Source organism: Antedon mediterranea, chromosome 6, assembly GCF_964355755.1.
Source record: "Antedon mediterranea chromosome 6, ecAntMedi1.1, whole genome shotgun sequence".
Lineage (NCBI taxonomy): Eukaryota > Metazoa > Echinodermata > Crinoidea > Comatulida > Antedonidae > Antedon > Antedon mediterranea.
The window spans coordinates 7,752,504-7,774,211 of NC_092675.1; the positions used below are offsets into that span (position 1 = coordinate 7,752,504).

Consider the following 21,708-nt stretch of genomic DNA (forward strand, 5'->3'; position numbering starts at 1 on the left):
CAACCTAAAATAAAAGAGAGGAGGCGTTTGTTGTAGTAGTCATGGGAATAACCTTTATTTTGATGACCTCTATTCTTTTCTGTTATGTTGTTATGTTGACTTACTTCGCTACGCATCACTGCGTTGCCGATGTTTGAGAGTCGATCGTGTGTCGCGCCGGGGATGTGATCCATCGATCGAGTAGGAGAGTGGATCTGAGAGCCACGAACATCGTCGCCGCCGCGGCGAAGAAGGATCATAGCTAGCTTTGCACTGCCTGGCTGCTGGGCCGTTCGGCAAAGAAGACATGTCTTGATGTTTTTAATAACCTAGTAGTCCTCTTGTCTATCTACTAGTACTGGAGACTTCGTCGTACAGTTTTTTTTCAATCTTTCTTATTGCAAATAGAATGAATGAATGGTATGTATGAAATTTATTTAAATTCATTTCCTAGCTAGGCCTAGCCTAACTAGCCCACCTAGCTAACTAGGCTAGTAGGCCTAGGCCTGGCCATCCCCAACCAGGCCCTTTAAAGTTTAGGCCTACATGATTTGTTAGCTAGGACTTGGGCTTAGGCCCTTGTCTTGGTCTATGCCTACTATGCGTGGCATGTTGTGGGAACCATAGATTGTTTCACAGAGCTCGACAGTGTTTGGATTTGTGTTGTTACATTCAATGGGATTAGGCCAAGTTGAGCCGCCGACAAGTTGAGCCGCCACCAGAAAAACGTTATTTTTTATGGAACGCCAAATGCTAACTTTCGCCGGTGCTCGTTCAATTTATATTAGGGATCGATGTACATTCAAAAGTTTATATATCATGGTTTTTAGTATATATATTATTAAATATTATAATTAAAGAAATAATTATGAAAATCTGGCTTGTAGATTCCAAAATATAAAACATCACCGAAAGTGATCGTTTTTAGCCAAAAATGACGTAAACAACTAGGTAGGCTTACTCCATTTTTCGGTAAAATAATTACATAAAATCACGTTTTTTAGTAAAATATTTTGTGTATTAACATTGTAAAATTCAATAAAATATGATATTAAAAGATTAGTAAATAAAAAATAATATTTATTTAACCTCATTCGAAGAATGTTAATACTCTATTAATTAGTCCTGAGAGAGGACAACGTGACTTTACGTGGTAGGCCTACACGCGGCGAGAAAAATTATATTACTACTTTCCTTTGCTGTGTTGTTAATTATAATATGTAATTATATATTATTTATTTTCATGACACAATAAACCAAGACCATGAACTTATGTACTAGGACACCATCCTAATCACTACGCGAAATGTCGTAAAAGACGCATGCACTGGGCGTTTCATAGAAATCACCGGCGGCTCAACTTGTCGGCGGCCCAACCGGTCATATCCCATTCAATGTAGGCCTAGATTATAGCTTTGGCTGGCTATAGAACTACCAAGCTACTAGACTAGGCAAATAAATTAAGCACGTAATAATGTATTACTTAAATGTATTGTTTACTCTTCTATTCAACATTTCATATGGAATTTATTTTATTTCAAAAGCAATTTTCTCATTGAAAAAACATGTGCAACAAAATAGTTTACCATGAATGAATTAACAATAATGCAAGTTGCTATAGGCCTAGGCCTAGATACCAGGTCAAAAATAAAAAGGGCGTGATGCACTCAGAATGTCAGCCAATTGGTTATCCAAAACATTACTACAGGAATTAAAAGTTGAAAGTCAAGACTGTGAAAATTTAGAAAGATGGGTTTGTCATAGATTATGGAAATTCATCCATAAAAAACCCTGCTGATGTCCTATCTTTTGCATTTTAAATTTCAAAATTAAGGCAGATGCAAATTTGTTATTCACAAATTTATACACTAGTTTATGCATGAAAAGAATGTTTCTCTACGTATGCAGTGGGATACTGTAGCTGTCGGCTGTCATTCATTGTGTCTGTCATTTTAGTTTCATTTCTTGTGTAGGGAGGTTAGTGTGGCGCGGTATTTGCTGGTTTATTGAGATTTTATTTAGATTATCATTGAAGCTTTTTCTGCCAATAATAAATACAGTCAATAGATATACCATTTGTGGAGAGGGATGTTCAATTATGAATGTTCTGCATACAAATGATTTATCACTCTTTGAGAAGAAATGCTTACAGTACTTACTTTATCCAGGTACTTATCACCACTGCTGGTTTGTATAGTATTTGACTTAATTAAAACCACATTGAGAAACTTTATATAAAGTACTCATGTAATACTCTGAAATACTCATATTAATATGTTCAAACTATTATAGATTTCAATACAGGTAAAATAGAAGACAATACATGTTAGTTTAAAAGGTGTTTTTATAAAAAGTTTGATAGTGTAGACAGAGCATAAGAAATGTGTAAAAAGCAATTCTCCTTGAGATGAAACAGGCTGAATATTAAACGAAGCAATTTCAGTAAATTTGTTCAACGGATGTTGTAGTACAGTGTAAAGTGTTAAATAATGGATTTCTTGCCTCTCCTTGTAAGGTAATCCTGACAATTAATTTTGTCTGAAGTTGCTCCCTGTGTGCTCACAATAATTGATAGTAGCAGGCTAAATTGTACGATTGTATAGAAGATTTAAAAAAGGATTCTTTACAGTTTAAATTTAACTATGTTTCCAATATTGTTAATGCCAATTACACTCAATAGTTCGGAAATCCAGTCAATATTTAGGGCAATTTGAATTCACCCCAGTAACTATTGATTTCTACGTCAATAAATTCATTTATATATAGTCTTCAGCCATTATTTTATATAAACTGTCTGTCTCTATTAGATCACACTGTTCTATGAATAGCAAACTCATGACCCCCTTGCAGTTAGTGCGAAAAGACATTTTAACTGTGACCAAAATAAAGCAAAACTTTCTGTTCAATTCCACTTAATGGTTGCACTGTAATGATCGTAAATAAAATTTATTGTTTCTACACCATGTCAGAAGAAAACATTTACGCACACATGTTTTTAAAATAACTACGAATAATAAATAATTAAAAACACTTTGATAAATGCAGCTTAGGCCATAAATCATAATCAACTCTGTGTTTTAAAAATTAATTCATTGCTTTAAATTTATTTAAAGGGATGTTTATAACATTATAGTGCTAAAGAACAAGATATACGGTGGATTATTTTTGCTATAAACACAAATATAAAATCGTTGAAATAAAACACCTGAACGTTTGAAACATAACATTTCAGTTATGATATATTTATAGTCATTCTGATTTTTTTTTACCACAACACTTATTTTTCATAATTATTCATTCATGCCTGTTTATTTGTACCACGTGTATCAAAAGCATATGAATTTTACTATATAACTATCCCTTCCCCACTAATAAGAAAGTGCTTATTTTCAACATAATCCCTAAAATTATGAAACATTGAAGATTGTTCTGATCGATAATTTTTTGTTGGTATGTATGACATTCGATATTTTTTGCCCACACCCGGCTTTTAAAGCTAGTATATTTTTAAATTAAATTGGATTCTGTATCCTAATATAATTTAAATTAATTACAAATTTAAATTCATTAATTTAAATAATCTAAATCAATAACATTAACAATAAAGCAACAAAATAATAATTGTCACTCAAAAGCCAAACAACTCACTCCATCACTGCCCTTGTCGCTACTCCATGAATATTAATTAAATAATTTATGGCATGTCATATAATTTATGATGTGGATACTACATGGTGGACAATGCATCAATTAGCCCTCGACAAATTTTTGTTCATAATAATATAATCAACTACAGTAGAAATGTGTACATGTTAAAATAACCTTTAACAAGAATTGTCGTCATTAACTTTGCTAAATCAACAGTGGCTTGGATCTGATAATTAACCAGAAGCTACTAAGAAACCAAGTTAATGTGATTATTTAATTGAGCCGTTTGCAATTACCGGTGCTGCATGTGTGAGTTAAAGAGATTCTGATGCTGAATTGAGATAATTTTGTAATGTTCTATGTATGGTCGGTAAGCATGATATTTGACAATTTAACAAAAGCGTGGCAAATTCCATGGTAACGCCTCATTTACAGTATGTAAAGTTAACTTGTAATTTTAGTTCTATTCTACTTTATGTACAACTTACCATTATTGTACTTCAATGAAATAGAACTAATTTTGAATGACACAGTTATATAGTGGAATCATATTTTTTTATACAGTCGCAGGAAAAGCTTTTCTATTTTGTCATCAATAATTTATCAAAATTACTATACTATAACTTGAATTTGATGTTTTTATTTGACCTAGGATTTTTATTTTTACGCATTATAAAAAATTATCCACCCATATACTGTACACTTGTCCGTTGTCACAAATCAATACAAATTTTCAACTGCCCTACACCATATTAGTAGACTCTATTGCAAATCATTTTTATTATCGTCAGATTCAGATTATGATTAGATGATAACTTGTTTTGCAAAGTGAATTCTATAGATTTTACATTTAATTACTTTATAATAGATAAGATGATCCACAGTACATCATTACATTCCTCCGTATGCTGTACTGTATAGATTGTATCAGTTATATTGTTTGAACTAAAAAAACAAAATAATTACTAAGTATAATTCCTAACTACAGGAAATCATAAATGTATCTACATGTACGTTGCAACTAAAAAATGGTTATTAAACACAAACTGCTTATCTGTAAAATTATCTGGTTTTTCATTGATCCAATATATTAAAGTATGTATTTACTGTGTGATGATTAAAATAGATCAGATAACTGAATGTTGCCATTCTTTGGTCTTTCCTTCAAGTTGCCAACCACACTACTGTAGTTATGCTTAAATTTTACTTTATTTCATTCATAAAAAAAACAAACTTTTCATATATAGCCAATCACAGTTTTCTTTGTGCGGATGTTTAGTTTTGAAATGGATGAGCACTCAAATTACTCGTCAACATCAACACATAGCATGAGGCACTTATACACCTGACTATGGAGGTATTGTATTTCTAGCTAGAGTACATCCAATGATTATGGGTCGATAATCTTACTGACGACCAACCCTTCATCCTTATGTATAGCTGTATCAAGTTTGATGAGAATATAATTCTAAAAAGTTGAACTACACATGTTATTAAATTCTAGCCTCATCAAAAATACTATTCATTTGATTGTTCTTTGATAGTATTATGGATACATGGAAATACATCTCTTTAATGTGATAAGGCTTAAGATTAAGTAATTGATTGTTTAGGATTATAGAATTTAATCTCTGTAATTTTTTACCTATAAATAATAATCTGAACAAGGTTAGCCTTGTACTGTACAGATTACAATAGAACATGATGAAAATAATGGATCATGTAATTGTAAACATACAGTATAATGACAGATAATTGTACTCAATATAATTTATTTGAAATAATACATATATTATTATGCAAGGGACTTAAATTTAATAACTCTATGTTTATGTTAAATTGTATGCTCTCTGCATCATTTGAACATTATCATTTTCGCAATATAAGTGAATAAATTATGAATCCACACAAATAACCTTACCAATTACAATACTCTGTATCTACTGTCATTGGTAGTACAGTACAACAAGTGCAAACCAGTATACTGTATGAGGTGACTAAATTATAAATGATATACGAAAGATGAAACCATTTGATATTTGTCCTTGCATCCTACCTATACTGTAGCTACATTCAACAAATTATGATTTAATATAATAGTAATATTATTATTGCATAAGAGACAATGCATCATATTGTTATCTCAATCTCATACAGTTGGTTTTGAGCAGTATACAAAGATCATCTATAAAAAAATAAACGAATGTGCGATACTCGGGGTACAGCAAAAGAAGCTGTAATTACATCATAAGACGGGATACACACACATCAATAGCTACCAAATACGGCTATATGGTACCATCTTCAAAACGTCATATGGCTGCATCCGGTTTGAAATTAAAAAATCCGGCTCTACAGCTTTGAGGACATGTCCCTGTAGTATATTCATGCCAAATCCCAGCTCAATACTACAACGAATAAGGGAGGAGTAGTACTTTATAAATCGCACTTTCTACTTAATTGTGTCCAGATTGAGGAGGAGGAGGAGGAGAAAATAAGTCCTAGACTCGGGTACCCCGTGTAATAATAACAATTGCTATACTGTAGTCCTTCTCTAGTGATATTTTATATTATAAAATGTATTCCAGTAGTATTTAAGTCTCAACATAGGGGAATTACTTATCTTAAATTCTCTATGGTCTGAATTATACAATGTTATGTTAATACTGTGTGATGATAGATATTGAATATCAATATCACAATATTTTTATAGGATAAATATTGTATGCATGACCACCAACAAAATTCATCTATTGTTGTTTACATTACAGCAATGTTTAATAAATACTGTATATTAATTATTATTTAAAAACATCATGGCCATAGTCAGCATGAGACAGAATAGTCAGCATGAGACAGAATAGTCACCACCCACCCCAATCCCCCCCACACAGGTCGTCGTATTTTGTATTAATAATTATATTTAAAGCATCTTTGCCTCGTCTGTTTTTAACCTTTTGCTACCGCCTGCTTTGTTCTAGCTGATGTGTGGATAGAGTGAGGTTTTGAATGGAGTGGTGTGTGAGTCAGTGGGGTCTGGGCTAAGGTAAATGTCTATGGATGGGTAGAGCTGAAGATTCTCTTCTTGAATGCTAGTTGACCTGTTTTTGCCAATTGTATAGTGTAGGTAGGCCTGTGTCTATCAAAGATGTTGTTTCTCTCTGTTTGCTATCCATGTTGTGATCAGGCTTATTGTACTTTTGGTCACTAAGTGCAATTTTAGCTGGTGTGTGATCATTTAAGGGTGTGTGGCGCAGTGTGTTGGACGTTGGATTACTGATCGTGAGGTTGTGGTTCGAATCCAACTCTTGCTGCATTGCACTTTACTTACCTTTGCCTCTCTCTACCCATGTGTATTAAATGGGTACCCAGTTTGGATCAAGACACAACTTTGCGCTGATTACTAGCTTTATATGATTGAAAATGTTCATCTGGTTTGTAGGTATAAGTATATTGGAAATATTCTTTTTTCCAAACCAATAATTAGTAAAAACTAACCTTGACAGTTTCGCTGTCCTGATCGGACAGCTTCTTCAGAAATAATGACGATCTATCATCAAACAGACTGACCTCTAGAGGGCCTATTCTGTTTAATGACAGGGTCATACACGTGACTGAGTTGTTTGTAGGTATAAGTATACTGGAAATATTCTTTTTTCCAAACCAATAATTAGTAAAAACTAACCTTGACAGTTTCGCTGTCCTGATCGGACAGCTTCTTCAGAAATAATGACGATCTATCATCAAACAGACTGACCTCTAGAGGGCCTATTCTGTTTAATGACAGGGTCATACACGTGACTGAGTTGATGGGTGCCCTCGTCTCTGTAGATGATTTGGTTTCCTCGTCTGCGGATCCAGATGGCTTCTCTGATGCGTCGGTTGTTTGTATCTGGTTCCCTGTCGATAATTTTAGGTTGTGTCCAGTCTAATATGTGATTTAACTTGACGGCATGATCTGCTATAGCTGATTTGCTCAGTTCATTTTTTGATTCTCTATGTGATTGACGAGTGAAGTTCTTTCTCTGTTGGGTTATCTTTTCTGTTTCTTTTCTATGTTCTTTTAACCTTGTGCCAAAAAACAACGACCCGTTTCTCCAATGTAGGTGTGATCACAATTAGAACATGAGATTTCGTAGACGCAATTAGCCACTTTCAATTTGTCAACTTGGTCTTTTGGGTGGACAAGTAGTTGGCGTAATTGAAAGTGGCTAATTGCGTCTACGAAATCTCATGTTCTAAAATCATCAACAGAGACGAGGGCACCCACCAACTCAGTCACGTGTATGACCCTGTCATTAAACAGAATAGGCCCTCTAGAGGTCAGTCTGTTTGATGATAGATCGTCATTATTTCTGAAGAAGCTGTCCAATCAGGACAGCGAAACTGTCAAGGTTAGTTTTTACTAATTATTGGTTTGGAAAAAAGAATATTTCCAATATACTAGCTGTATAGTATTATGGGAGTATGTTTCCATACGTGTTTTGTCCAAAAAAATGACCTGTGTAATAATACAGTATTTACAGTGCTTTAGAGGTTTCACAACATTACAGTAGGTGCTTTATAAATCCAGGATATTATTATTATTATTATTATTTAAACGAAGTTTTTGATGACCATAATGTCAATCTTTGCTGAAGCTAAAGAAAACAGTATTACTTTAATAGTGTTAAGATGTGGATTATAGTTTAGTTATCATATATTCGTTGTCACTATACAAACTTTGATCTCTCAACTGTTACTGATAAGTCATTGTTTACTGATTATATAAAAAGGAGATTGGTATCGTATGATAATACTTGGCGTCGTCTTGTTTAATTCAGTTCTTTTACATACATCTGATTATATTAAAAACATGGCAAAATGCAGCCTTTAGTAGTTAAATGTGACATTGTTATTTGACAGTGTTATACAAGGATGCCCAATAGTCTCGAAAGTAATATCGACTGTCTCTCTGTTTCATCATTTCAAGTACTGTTCAGAAAATATATTTGATCCTTTTGTTGAATCATATGGTACTTTATCACTGAAGATTAGAAAGTTTATTTCAACATCATTTCTTATCACCATCATCATTAAAAAAAATTTGTGTCACAATTTATTATGATTGAGATACAGTAAATCCATATTAAAATACCTTTGCCTAGGAGATGATATTTTGTCTGTGATATTTATCTCTATGTTTGTTAGGATAACGTAAAAACTATAACGTTTAAATCACAGATAGGTACTGAAGGTTAATGAAAACTTAAATCATTAAATCTCGCATTCCAGTAATCTGGACCAGGATTCCAATTCTGGATCACTTTTTATAATTTACTGATTGTGGAGTCAGCCCTCGGCAGAGGTATTGTATGTACAGTAACCTCTGACTGCTCTTGTTTAAATATAACAATTGTGTACCTGTAGTGTCAGGGAGGGAAACTTCATGTGATGTTGGTTTTTGTTGACCGACGTAAAATTATTGGTAAGAAATGTGAGGGAGGAGAAGGAGTAAAACTATTGAGGTTGGTTTCCCCATTTCGTATCATCTTAAATGTTTCTTTTACATAATTTAAACATGTTTTAAATCAGTCAGTTCAGTTCATGAATTAATGAATAATGAAAGGAATTCTTAATGTACAGTGCAGTATGTCTTTCTTAATTGAAATGGGTGTGCTACTATAGGGTAGGAACACCACAACATCAGCACATTCAACATAAACTTTTACTACGACTCCTCCCTCACACTTCTTACTGTACCAATAGTTTTGTGTTAATCAAAAACAAAATATACAATCACTATAATCAATACTACATGAACATTATTTTTAGGCAAGTTTTGCAGTAAAGCCCAGAGTATCTTCTACTTTAGATATTTTTCTAGTTTTTAATTGAACATTGTTTTGTCTTGTTTGCAAATGCAAGGCTATTTTAACTCACAAGCAATTACGTTAATTTTTGTATATTCTACAAACTATCGCTATTTACTAAAATGTTCCTTCAAACGAGCGATACTCTATCAATTTGTTTATAATTAGGCTACGTCTGAATTAACGTTCTTTCATGCTTATTACAATATAGCGTGCATTCCGGTTGCCATGGTAGCCACTTGTAGTCGTCTTGGTATGTTGATTACAATAACTTGGCAATCTGCAAATACCGCTTGTACCAAATGAAGAAATCATAAGGACTAGTAATCAATCTATGTAACCTGACCAAACAAATTCATGTAATGAACCTTCGCTTTATTATATAATAAAACCTTCAGTAAATTATAATTTTAAAGTACAACTTTGCTTCTGTTGATATCACATATTTGTTTGTTTGTTTGTTTGTTTTATCTTTATACTGGGTGACCTCTTCAGTCAAAGACTGATCTCCCAGAGGGCCCAGTTGGTGATCAGTGGCTGTGATGTACTACTACACCGGGGTAACCCCCTACTCGTCTTGAAAGATGTACTAGGTTCTTTAAAGTGCACACGAGCAAGTTGTGTACACTGGACCTACGGTTTATAGTCCTTATCCGAGAAGACTCGTTCTACCACCAGAACCATGGAGTGAGTGAGCCTCGAACCCCTGCCGATGTTTATGGCTACGTGATTACGGTTCCACTGTCTTAACCGCTCGGCCACTCACTCACCAAAAAACATAACATAATGTTTATAAATAACTATAAATTCACTGAGGACTAATCTATATAGAAATGAAGACAACTGTTCTTTACTAAAATACAAACTATTTTAAATTTCAAACTAGAACTACAATTTGTTTTATGAAGTTAATTAACACTTTTTTGTTGTTGCTAATAATAGTAATTACATGCATGTTGTCCAATAGTCTCTACACTAATTGACTGCCTCTCTTGTTTCATTGTCTGATTCACCACGTCTATACCACGTGTAAAACTGCTGCAACATTTTAAGAATACTATATTTTGCTTTTTTCATACAGCTGTGTAAAGTAAGTTTATAGATTTGAGAACAGGGTAAAAAGTTGATAAACATTGGTCCGCAGGGAATGAGAAAACATTTTTAACCCTCTGTGATCAGAGAATTTGATTACTTAAAAAAATATTCCATGCTCGAATATACTGTAATCCCAACCTCAAATTCATGTTTGCTTTTACTCAGACATGATGCGATATTAAATTCAGTATCTATAGCAATAAAGATCAACTTAGCTTTGGCTAGCTTCAAGGTCGATTTCGGAATTCAAGAATTCTCCTATCGTTTTTAAAGTTTGTGCTGTTTTCACGAAGGTACGAAAAGAAATTATGATGGTAATACGCGAGATTGGTTCGACAAGAGGGCGCTGTATTGGAGGTGAACTACTGTAAAATTCTTCTTTTTGTAATTGTTTTTGTTCGTGGAAAAGGGCTACTGTCGGGTTTATCCATAAGCGGCACTTACAGACTACCATTGCACCAACACCATTTCTGGTTTACTGTATGTATTTGAGTAAATAGTCACACAACCCTCTGGTAATGTTCTACAAATGTCTTAACCAGGCCCGTTGAACTATTACGATGGATCAGTAGGTATACTTGTGTTAACTCTGCCTACTGGACATTCTTTAGGCTTCATTACTTTTCAATGTAATTTCTCTACTGTACAGTGTAATACTGTAACTTACTTATTTCCAACATCCTACAGGTACAACAATCTAGATTTCCTAATATACTGTAAATATTATAACGCTTTCCCCAATTTCCTTTTTGAGGATCAATAAAAGTTATCTTATCTTACAACTAAATGTTGTTTTGGGGAAAAAATTCACTACAAGTGCAGGGATACAGTATTATTTTAATAGATATTGGCAAGCATACACCACCTTAAGATCAGTTACTTAATTTTGTTAGATAATTATGTTAAAAAATGCAATTACTAGGTTTAGATAATATAATGTCATCTCAATCTCAGTTTTTTAGATTTACTCATGTAGTAATTGACTATCACATTTCTGTGATGTATAGATTTGTGAAATTTATATGAAATTTGCTGTCCTTCGTAATCACAATATCTAATTTAAATCCTACTGAGTGGAATGAATGTTCTGTTCTTAGATAATAAAGTTATCCAATTTTCTTAATACATCACTACTGTACTTTTTGAATTTCAATTTAGTTTTAGAGTCTATAATTTGTAATATATTGATTGTACTGTTTTGCAAGATGTTTTATCTTCTGATAGGACATATAGCTGTTGGTTCTCTTCAAGAAGAGTCTATGGAATACTAGTCTCCATGTGGGTTCATAGCGGGCATAACCCGAATTTGCACAGTTTTCATCCTGAGGACTATTATAATTGCTTTATGATCTTTTAAGTTTTAATATATAAATAAATTAAATAAATGTGAATGATAACAAATAATTGGAAGTAGGCCTACTTTTCTCTGTTTAAAAGCATTGTCATATTATTTTTTTTTAAATAATTGAATTATTGATATTTAAATGAGAATTTGCTCTCAAATCCTTACATGTACAGTATAATTTAATAAAACATCTTGATAACAATTTTAAATTATTTTTGTCTGTATTTTGTTTAAAAGCATATGTTTGTCATTTATTAAAATAATGTTCTGCATTGTATATTCACTTATAAAAGGTTCTTTGACATTTGATAAACTCTTATTTTCATAATGAAAAGTATGTTTGAAAAATAAAAAAATCATAAAAAAGGATCTTTGTTGGCATTAAAAATTTTATTGCAAAGACAAAATTTACTGTACAATTTAAACTCGACTGATATGCAGTGTTAATATCGCATAACTAGATATACACAGTGCTTATTAATTACTTATGCACGTTGGCCAGTTTTTGTATTTCACTTAATTATCTGTACAGGTCTTGTTTTATTTTGTGTGATTGATGTTTACTATACACACGCATAAGGATGGTCACTACGTTTAATACTACTTTTGCTTGATTCAACGGAACACTTTTTTTTTTCAATTTTTTATGGCGCTATAAAAGATATGACTGTTCACAGGCAGTAATAGTATATAGATGACTTTATTCATTTGACCTTAAGGCTTCTGTAATTTAACTGAAATGTGTATTTTATAATAATGCATTTGTAAACTATACTGTAGGGTTATTAACTGTCTTCATCAGGTTTAATTTATATTTTACTCCGAAACATACTACGTAGCAATATGAATTTATTAGATTTTTTTCATATTTTGTATTTATGAGGATATTATTACAATTTAATGGACTTCGGTATTGATTTAATATTCGTCCTCAATAAAAAAAAGATAATGCAATTAAAAATTACAATATAGTAAACAAAACAAAACCACAACAAAAAAAATTATTTAAAAAAATATAGAAATTTATTAATTAAATAAAATAAAATAAATGTGACCAATTAGTTTTTAATGTTTTAGTATTATATGATTTATAATAAACTACTGTGGTGTGCAACATAAATAAAACCGAATTTTTTTATATAAACTTGATAAAATGTGTTTATCTACAGTATCTGTTTTCAAAGTGTTAATGGTTACTGTTGTTATGGTAATAACAAAAGAAGTACTGTATAGATTCATGAACCCTAGTATGTCTGTACTATAAAGCACTACTGACTACCAAATCCACCAAAATCACTGATTTGAACGTTTTAAAAAAAAAACAATTTTAAGGCAAAGTACAGTAGTTTTAATAGCAGAAGAAACAATTAAGGCACATAAAAAACTAAAAATACACTAATTAAAAGTGTTTTCATCATAAAAAGTATCATTTCCAAATCTAAACAACATATTGTTGATGTTTTACATCACATTTTACATCCAATTACTGACAACAACATCTAAATTAATGCATTGCTGACATTTACAATTCTTTTGTTTATTTTTTTACAACATTCAGTTTTCACTGTTTCACAATATCGGTTTTTATTATGTTTTTCATTGTAAATATTTTATGAATGCATTACAATTTTATTAGGAAAGTTATTAAAATCTACTGTAGTAATAATAATCTGCAATTTTATTAGTTCACATAAATATATTTATTCTTTGACAGCAAATACATGTTTATGTTAATTCGAGTATCTTGCTTTTGGAAATATATTTATATTAAAAGTATATTTAATTTTGAATTGTTTTTTTTTTCTGGTGGAATTCTAGCCTTAAAGCCCCCTGGGCTTATTTAAATTTCTCCAGCATAAGTGCACTCTACTTTAAAAAAAAACCTCTTATGTTATTATTACATATGATTTCATCTTATGAAAATAAAATTGAATTGAAAAAAAAAGTTAAATTCTCCCTTCCCTGAGAAAAATGCCATTTGTCAGATTGTCACAAACTTTGGACATTTTTATCAACTATACATTCGTACAGTTAGTTCTAAACATCTATTATTATTTTTTAAAAAGCTATTTAGATTAGAATTTAATCTCTTAAATTTACCACTGCAGTGCAGTTATAAATATAGCATATCTGCTATAGATTAGTATAAACAGTAACACTGTCAATAAAACAAGAGCTGCAATCATTGGTTTTGTCACAACAGTAAAACAAAATCAATGGTCTTTACTTCAATAATAATAATATTAATTGGTATTCTTATATTGTAGCACCTAATACGATGTTTCTAAGCAATTTACACACAAAATGATCTTTAACATATCCTAAGATAACCAAAAAACAAAGAAGAAAAGCCACAGAGGAACCACACTGATCCATTCTCCAGCAGATCATCCTATTTGCTGCTTTTACGATTTTCCAATACACTGTACAGTATGTTAAATTGTACCTGTTTTTATATGAGCAATGATGTTCCGATCAATAAAGACAATTTGAATTTTAATTATCAACAAACAAACAAGACAATAGCCGTGTACAAATTAGGAATATTTAATTTTCCTTCCATCTATTTGGTATCCTTGCAATTATCATTAGGATTCTACTGAAAACAATTGCTTGTTTAAAATATTGATTGTTTTTATCTTTGGCCTTGAATCATATCACATGCTGGCCATTTTTTCTCCGATTTTAAAGATTGAAGTTATTATTTTAGACTGTCAGATTTTTGTAGAAGATTGTTGTTCTGCAACCCACCTAAAAATAGACTACACTGTCTGTAACTGCTCTGCCCCACAGGCCAAAATCTGATCATTGTATTTGCATGGCCCACACATTGACATTCAATAGAGAATTGGCAAATAATTATAAATATTAATGAAGATTTTGTATTTGTTTAAATAGAAATAATATTTTCATCCGTTCATTCAACTCTTCAATTGTGTACTAGGAAAGGCAATTGCATCCAACCTTCATTGCATTACTACATATGACTGTGTTGGGTTGTTTATTCAGTCTTATATTAATACTGTATTACGAATTCAATGGTCAAGTTACACTGTGTTTTATTAGCTGTGTTATCATTTTAAGGGGAAATATTAAATTTCCTAGACTTAAATTAATGCCACAAGCTTCGTAAATATTTCATGATAACTTTCTTTTAAAGTTCGTCCTTTTATAAAACTGTAAAAAAGAGAACAAACTATAAAAGTGTATTTGTTATATTTCAGAAGTCATACAGTGCAATAAACATTTAATGTAAAAAAAAGGGTAGTAACAAAGTGCAAGGCAGCGAGGCACGCGAGGCAGGGAAGGCATGCGAGGCAAGTCAGAAATTTATGCGAGGCATTGTTTTACCATCATCAAAAAATGCGAGGCATCATTTTATCATTTTTCAAAATTGCAAGGCAGGAAATCACCGAAATTGAAGTAGCCTGCCTAGGCCTAGGCCCGCTAGGCTAGTTTCCTTTTGCACCTGCCTTGTATTTTAACCAACTTTATCCTGAATACCACAGCTTAGAATTAGTAGGCCTACTTTAATGAAGAAAAATCACATAAAAGTAACAATAAATCCATTAAATTGGTGATTTTACAGACGTTGTTTTTCTCGCATTTCGCACATTCAATGTTCAATATTTTGGTTTCTATGGAACGCCAAAAGAGCAAAATTAATTAGAGGGCTAAAAACTCTGTGGAATCCATTTATATTTAACGCATTATTTGGTGAAAATCAAGTACAATTTCAATAGATTTTGTCACTGTCAGTAAGGAAAAATGTTACTGTTGATAATGTACACGGTTTCGTTAACCTTTTAAAGAATAAAATAGAAAAATTCATCATAAATATCCTTAGTAGGATGTCCTAGGTGGTCTAGAATGGGGAGTGATGTTGATTTAGGATCGATTATTATTCTTTGAAAACAGAACAGTATCAGCAGTAACATATTACAGCATTTTTATTGACAAATTAACAAATATATTGAAATAAAACGTGTTTTTCACCAATAAATGCACGAGAAATTGACGCATTCCACTGAGTTTTAGTCCTCTATTATCGTTGCTCTTTTGGCGCTCCATAGAAACAAAAATATTGAACATTGAATAAGTGAAATTCGCGAACAGTGTGCGAGAAACACGCCTGTAAAATCATTAATTTAAGGATTTATTTGTTACTTTTTATGTGATTCTTTCATTAAAGTACTCATGAGGTATACTTCTAAGGTGTGGTATTCACACGATAAAGTTAGTTATCAAATTTGGAGTAAAAATACAAGCGAAGGAAACTAGCGCCAGGTTTATTAGTACGTACATGGACAACAATAAATAAAAATCGTTCGTAATATACCTAGCTTACTAAAACAGGAATAGTGTATCATTATTAAATATTACACCGACTATTATTATATCAAAATTGATTAAATTATTTTCTACATAGGCCTCTTATCTAGGTTAGGGCTAAGCATATTAGCTAAAGTTTAATTTTAGGCCTAGTATTACAATTGTCGGACGTAAGTCTTTTTTCACACGCGCTCCAGAATTCTGTCGCAATTTTTTTCTTTGCGGCATGTTATTGGATCGCCATATCGGTTACCTTTATTCACCGCCAGTTATTGAACTTGTCCTGGCAATCGCTGTTCACCTTATTTGCGAGAGAGGTACACGTGTTGTTCCTAGAGAATGGAATACCAAAAATGTCTTTGGCACGCCGCTCAGAGAGAAGTCTGTGCGTTGCTGCTGCTGAAACCACGTGCTATAGGAGGAGGGGAATGCACCACAATCCTCTGAGCTGAGGGATGAATCATTCCGCTACCTGCTAACTAGTAAAGAGGGATTTTCCATCTCTCGGGTCTACCGGATCTAGGCGCAGGGGTGTGACAAAATATTATTTTCACTCTGCTATGTTCGAGAGACATGTGAGTGAACACGCTCGAAATGCCAACAAACATTGCAGTCATTTGATGAGTGTGTCGCTATAACAATTATTGTTTATCGAAAGTTGAAGACTGTCGTTCAGATTTTTGAACCGTAGTTTGGGCACTTTTGTAAAAGTAAAATTTGACAAGATATGACTTGAATGAAAAAACAATCGTTACATAAAAATAAACAACATGATGAGTGTATACACGAATCTATTTAGATACGCTTGTATCGATTGATTATTAGGCCTATAATATAGCATAATAGCACGTTAAGATATGCCTCGCACCTTTTTGAAATTGTAAACTATATGCCACGCATGCCTCGCACTTTTGGAAATGATAAAATGATGCCTCGCACAAATATTTGGCATGCCGCGCTTGCCTCGCGTGCCTCGCTGCCTCGCACTTTGTCAACACTCTAAAAAAAACATAGTAAGCTTTTTTCCAAATAATTCACATTAAGTTTATTATTATCAAGCATGTAGATGTCTTCTATTGTTTGGAAAATTATACCCAGAAAAAGATCTGCCACAAGATATTAAACAGGCTTTACTTCTTTACTATAGAGGAAAAGATTATGCATTTATCATTCATAATTGGCATTTAGTTTAAAAAACTGATCAATTATTAAGTCAAATTATTTGTTTTCTCTCTATTATGTCACAAACATTAGAACAAGGGACAAATATCGAAAATATCATGTATCTTGTAGCTCTTGCACAGGAATTCAGAAGGACCAAAGCGATCATTAATCACTTACAAACTAAAAACACAATGTGTAAACCTAGATTCATGTAACAGATCATCTTCTAAACCAGGTAATTAACTTAGCATAAACATGACGTGTACTGTAAAAGGAGGATGGTAAAGCCAAAATATATAGAGTGTCACGGTGCTGACGTCACGACGATAGGTGGCGCTGCATGGTTGCTAGCGCCAGAGCCATATATATGGCTCTGGCTAGTGCAACCAAAAATGCATTCAACCTGCCTCAGTGACTACAAGGTCACCAATGGTTTGGAATAGACTTCTTGAAGTAGTAATTTTTAAATTTAATAATTTTTAATAAAAACAAACTAAAATTTCAAAATATCACTAAATATTTGTTTTTAATAATCTATTTATTCTTCAACTACAGTTTAAGTAAAAAAAATCAAGCTAAGATACATAATTTGATAGAAATACAGATCATCAACATTTATCAACATGGTAGCGTTAAACAAATTTTTTGGTTGGCTAGCAACCATGCAGCGCCCTCTATTGTTGTGATGTCACACCGTGATACTCTATAGATTAAAAAGTTAGTACTCATGTATGGCATGTTAAGGTGCAGTATCCATCCCTTGCTGAAAATAGTTTGGCTTAAGAAAACAATTGTGTACTAAAAACAGTTTGAGAAAAGTTTAAGAATCAGTGTCAATATTTTAATACCATTCACACTTTCGAAAAATTATTTATTCATTTATTCTTTATTTTGTATTCAGTACTACTTCTATTGAACACCTTAAGGTGTCCATTTAATTGAAGCTTTATAGTAAACTGTTGCTGTTAATAGTATTTCAGCTATTAAGGTTTTGTTCCTTTCTCGATTTATCTTTGAATTTCAGTTCTTTAAGATATGTTTTTGTTGAATAAAAATTGTATAATTAGTATTCTTTTTTTTGTCTTGTGTGTGTATAATTAGTATTCTAATGTATTTAAGGAGATGTACAGTACTGTAAACTCCATTGTGTTTTGCATGCATATAGAATATTAAATACGAGTTTTCTCATTATTTTCATTAATATTTATGGGTTACTAAGTTGTAACCTATACTGAGTGCCTGATATTTTGAACTAAATAGTCCTGTATAATATGGTTTATGAGTAGGGATTTTCACCCGGTGTACTGATCTGCCATGGTTTCGTGGAGAGCCTAATCTGAATTTTCTTAGTTTCCATTCTTGAGGACAAATATAAATACTGTACCTTATTACCTTTAAAAACCAGTTAATGATATTGAGATGCCATCTGGTACATTTGATTGTCTAAAATATCAATTGTATTTTGAATCATCAAAACTTTTATATAATAAAGCTAAATTTTAATGGTATGAGATAATATAAAATGTTAAATATAGTTTTTTATATTATTCATCTGAAGCGGCTTTTCTACACTTAATGCAATTTGATCTGTCATTATAAACTCCTCAATTTCTTCAACATTGTCTGTGCCACATTATAGAAGCCACTTATAATTATTAAGCCGTCTTTCTTTGAAAATTTGAAATAAAAATTCTTTTTCAGTCTGACTAATTATTGTCATTACTTCCTCATCATCACATTCACTCATTGTTTTGTGCTATCCGCTGTAAAATATTCCCATTAGAATATAGTCATAAAGTGACTCCAATACTTTTAGCCGGTCATAAAGATTATCAAGACTCCTTTTAGTCTTCCGCCCCGTAAGTTTGAGAAGTATGTCACCACCGAACAATATTTAACTTTGTATAAATAGCCAATGTTTTTATTGTTGAAAGGAGCGATAGTATGTTGATGCAGAATAGCAGATTTTGAGGTAATTTAATGTGAGATTAAATGGTTTTTATTGCCTATAAAAGTCACCAAGGTATGACTATCAGGAGAATGTATGTCGTTACTTTATTTACATAGCTATGCATTGATAGGACCAAGCGAAGGATTTACATAATCGCAGTAATCTTGACTTTCTTAAGTCTTACCATATTTCAATTTTTTCCCTCTAAATCTTGTATTTATCTGTTTGTAAGTTGAAGTGTACTGTAAATTTGAAAGAAAAAACTGGATTTAGTCACTCATCCAGCCATAGACTAGAGATCCAAGTACACCATGAGAAAATTCCATAATCTTTTAAAATCAACCAGAAGCCATTCTGCTTCTTTTTTTTTTTAATAGAGAATTTTTCATTTTGTGACGACCTGGGTCATGTCAATTAATTGTTTGCACGCGGAAAAGTTTGGACATATTTCCTCACTCTGGGTCTAGGCGATGGCCGATGAAACATTGTGACCTGACCTAGCTTGTTTATAGGTCGTCACAAATCGCAAACTCTCTAATTAGACATCAAGAGAATCCCTACTAGTACTATTTTTTTAAATGGAAGACTGGGTCAACATGCATGGTAAAATCACATCCGAAAATTGGGGAATATTTCATCGTATCAATGACATTAATAATAATAATATTCATTAATGTTAAAAGTAAATATTATCAATCAATATCAATATTTGTATGTGATTTTAAAGTGGTGTATAGACACATGATATTTATTAAGTGAAAGAGATTATTTAGAGGGAATTAGGTTAAGTTTTTAGGGGCCTCTCTTGAAACATTTTCCGTCATTGAGACATTACGCTTTTCACGATTTGTTTCCATATTTTGGGCAGGATGGTTTGTTAAAGCTTTATTATTAATATTATCCTTGATTTATATAGCGCCTAATGTTGTGAAACCTCTAAGCGCTGAACATCATTACCCCAGCCATTTTTGGCATCAAACACGCATGGATAATACTCTCATAATGCAGCTAGTAATCAGCGCAAAGTTTTGTCTTGATCTAACCAGGTACCCATTTATACACCTGTGTGGAGAGAGGCAAACATAAGTAAAGTATCTGGCCTAAGGATACAAGCAATGCGACAGAGTTGGATTCGCGATCAGTAGTCCAGCGTCCAACTCACTGCGCCTCACATCCTTACTTAATTTTCGCTTTTAAAATTGTTTAGACAATACAGTAGATTAAACTGTAGCTGTCTCATAAAGCAAATTTAATGTAATCAGAATAAAGCCATAGGCTAATTTAGCATACAAGATTGTAGACAAGATGTTGTTTGCATACTAAATAATTCAATTTTTGAACAAATGATATGTGGTTCTTGCAATTACATAATAATTTACCCTAGATTATTATACCTGTAGGAAAAAAACTAATATTTAGAGTTTTCCACAGAAAATTGTTTTACCAATACTGTATATCCTTGGGTATAATCCCACTTAAGGTCAAAGCCTCCTCCCTACTTTATGTCTGATTTCACAAACAGGCATACCTGGGTATAGTCCCAGTATTGACTTTTGGTCTGTATGTAGGCCTCTCTCTAGCCAGTTCAGATGAGTTTTTACAAGAAATGCTTACCAATCATTTTTTTTTTGAACCAGGGTTCCCCAGGTATAGTATCACCCCCTAAAGTCAGCCCAATTTTGTGTTCTAGTGGGTCGGATTATACCAGAAGATATACGGTATATAAAGTCATGCTAAGAGTGAGACATATGTTGATAAATAAATTGTCAATTTATCGAGCCTTGCTGAGACATAGTCCGATAAATAAAACCAGTTATTTACTGATTTTTACTGTCATTTAAATGCAAAACTACCTGCTCATGATGGATATAACTATTTAGATTACCTTTAAGAATTTTCAATTAAGTTATTGCTTTCAGAGACATTAGGACGCTGTGTATTACTACTTTGGGATGACTTAAGTAACTAAACGTTTATTTTATACACAATTTCAGATACATTTTTTGGAGATCATCGTTGATTCAAAATTTATGCTACAAATAGTCAAAAATTAAGGACAATTTACACAGTGGTAGCGGTAATAAAAATATAGAATCTATGTTATTCCTTTAAGGACCATTTACACACAACGGACGGGTGGTTTCCGCTCAGGATAGATACAATTCTATGTGGGACAAGCTACGCCGGGTTCTGCTTACCGTTACCATTCGTCTGTGTAATTACTTTTTAACAGAGTGACTGTACAGTACTCCAGGGGCTGGTTATAAAATTTGGGAACAATTAGTAGGTGAGATCATGAAGGGAAAATCCTCCATGGTATAGATTATACTGTACTGTATTCA

The 21,708-nt window shown here is 32.4% G+C and overlaps 1 protein-coding gene across 1 annotated transcript in view; it reads left to right on the plus strand.

Moving 5' to 3' along the window:
• Positions 1–148: 148 nt before the first annotated feature.
• LOC140051057 (serine/threonine-protein kinase NIM1-like) overlaps positions 149–21,708 on the plus strand; it is a 34,857-nt gene continuing 13,297 nt past the window's right edge. Inside the window, exon 1 of the mRNA XM_072096134.1 lies at positions 149–399. The gene's annotated coding sequence lies outside the window, so the exon portion shown is untranslated. The remainder of the gene's footprint in view (positions 400–21,708) is intronic.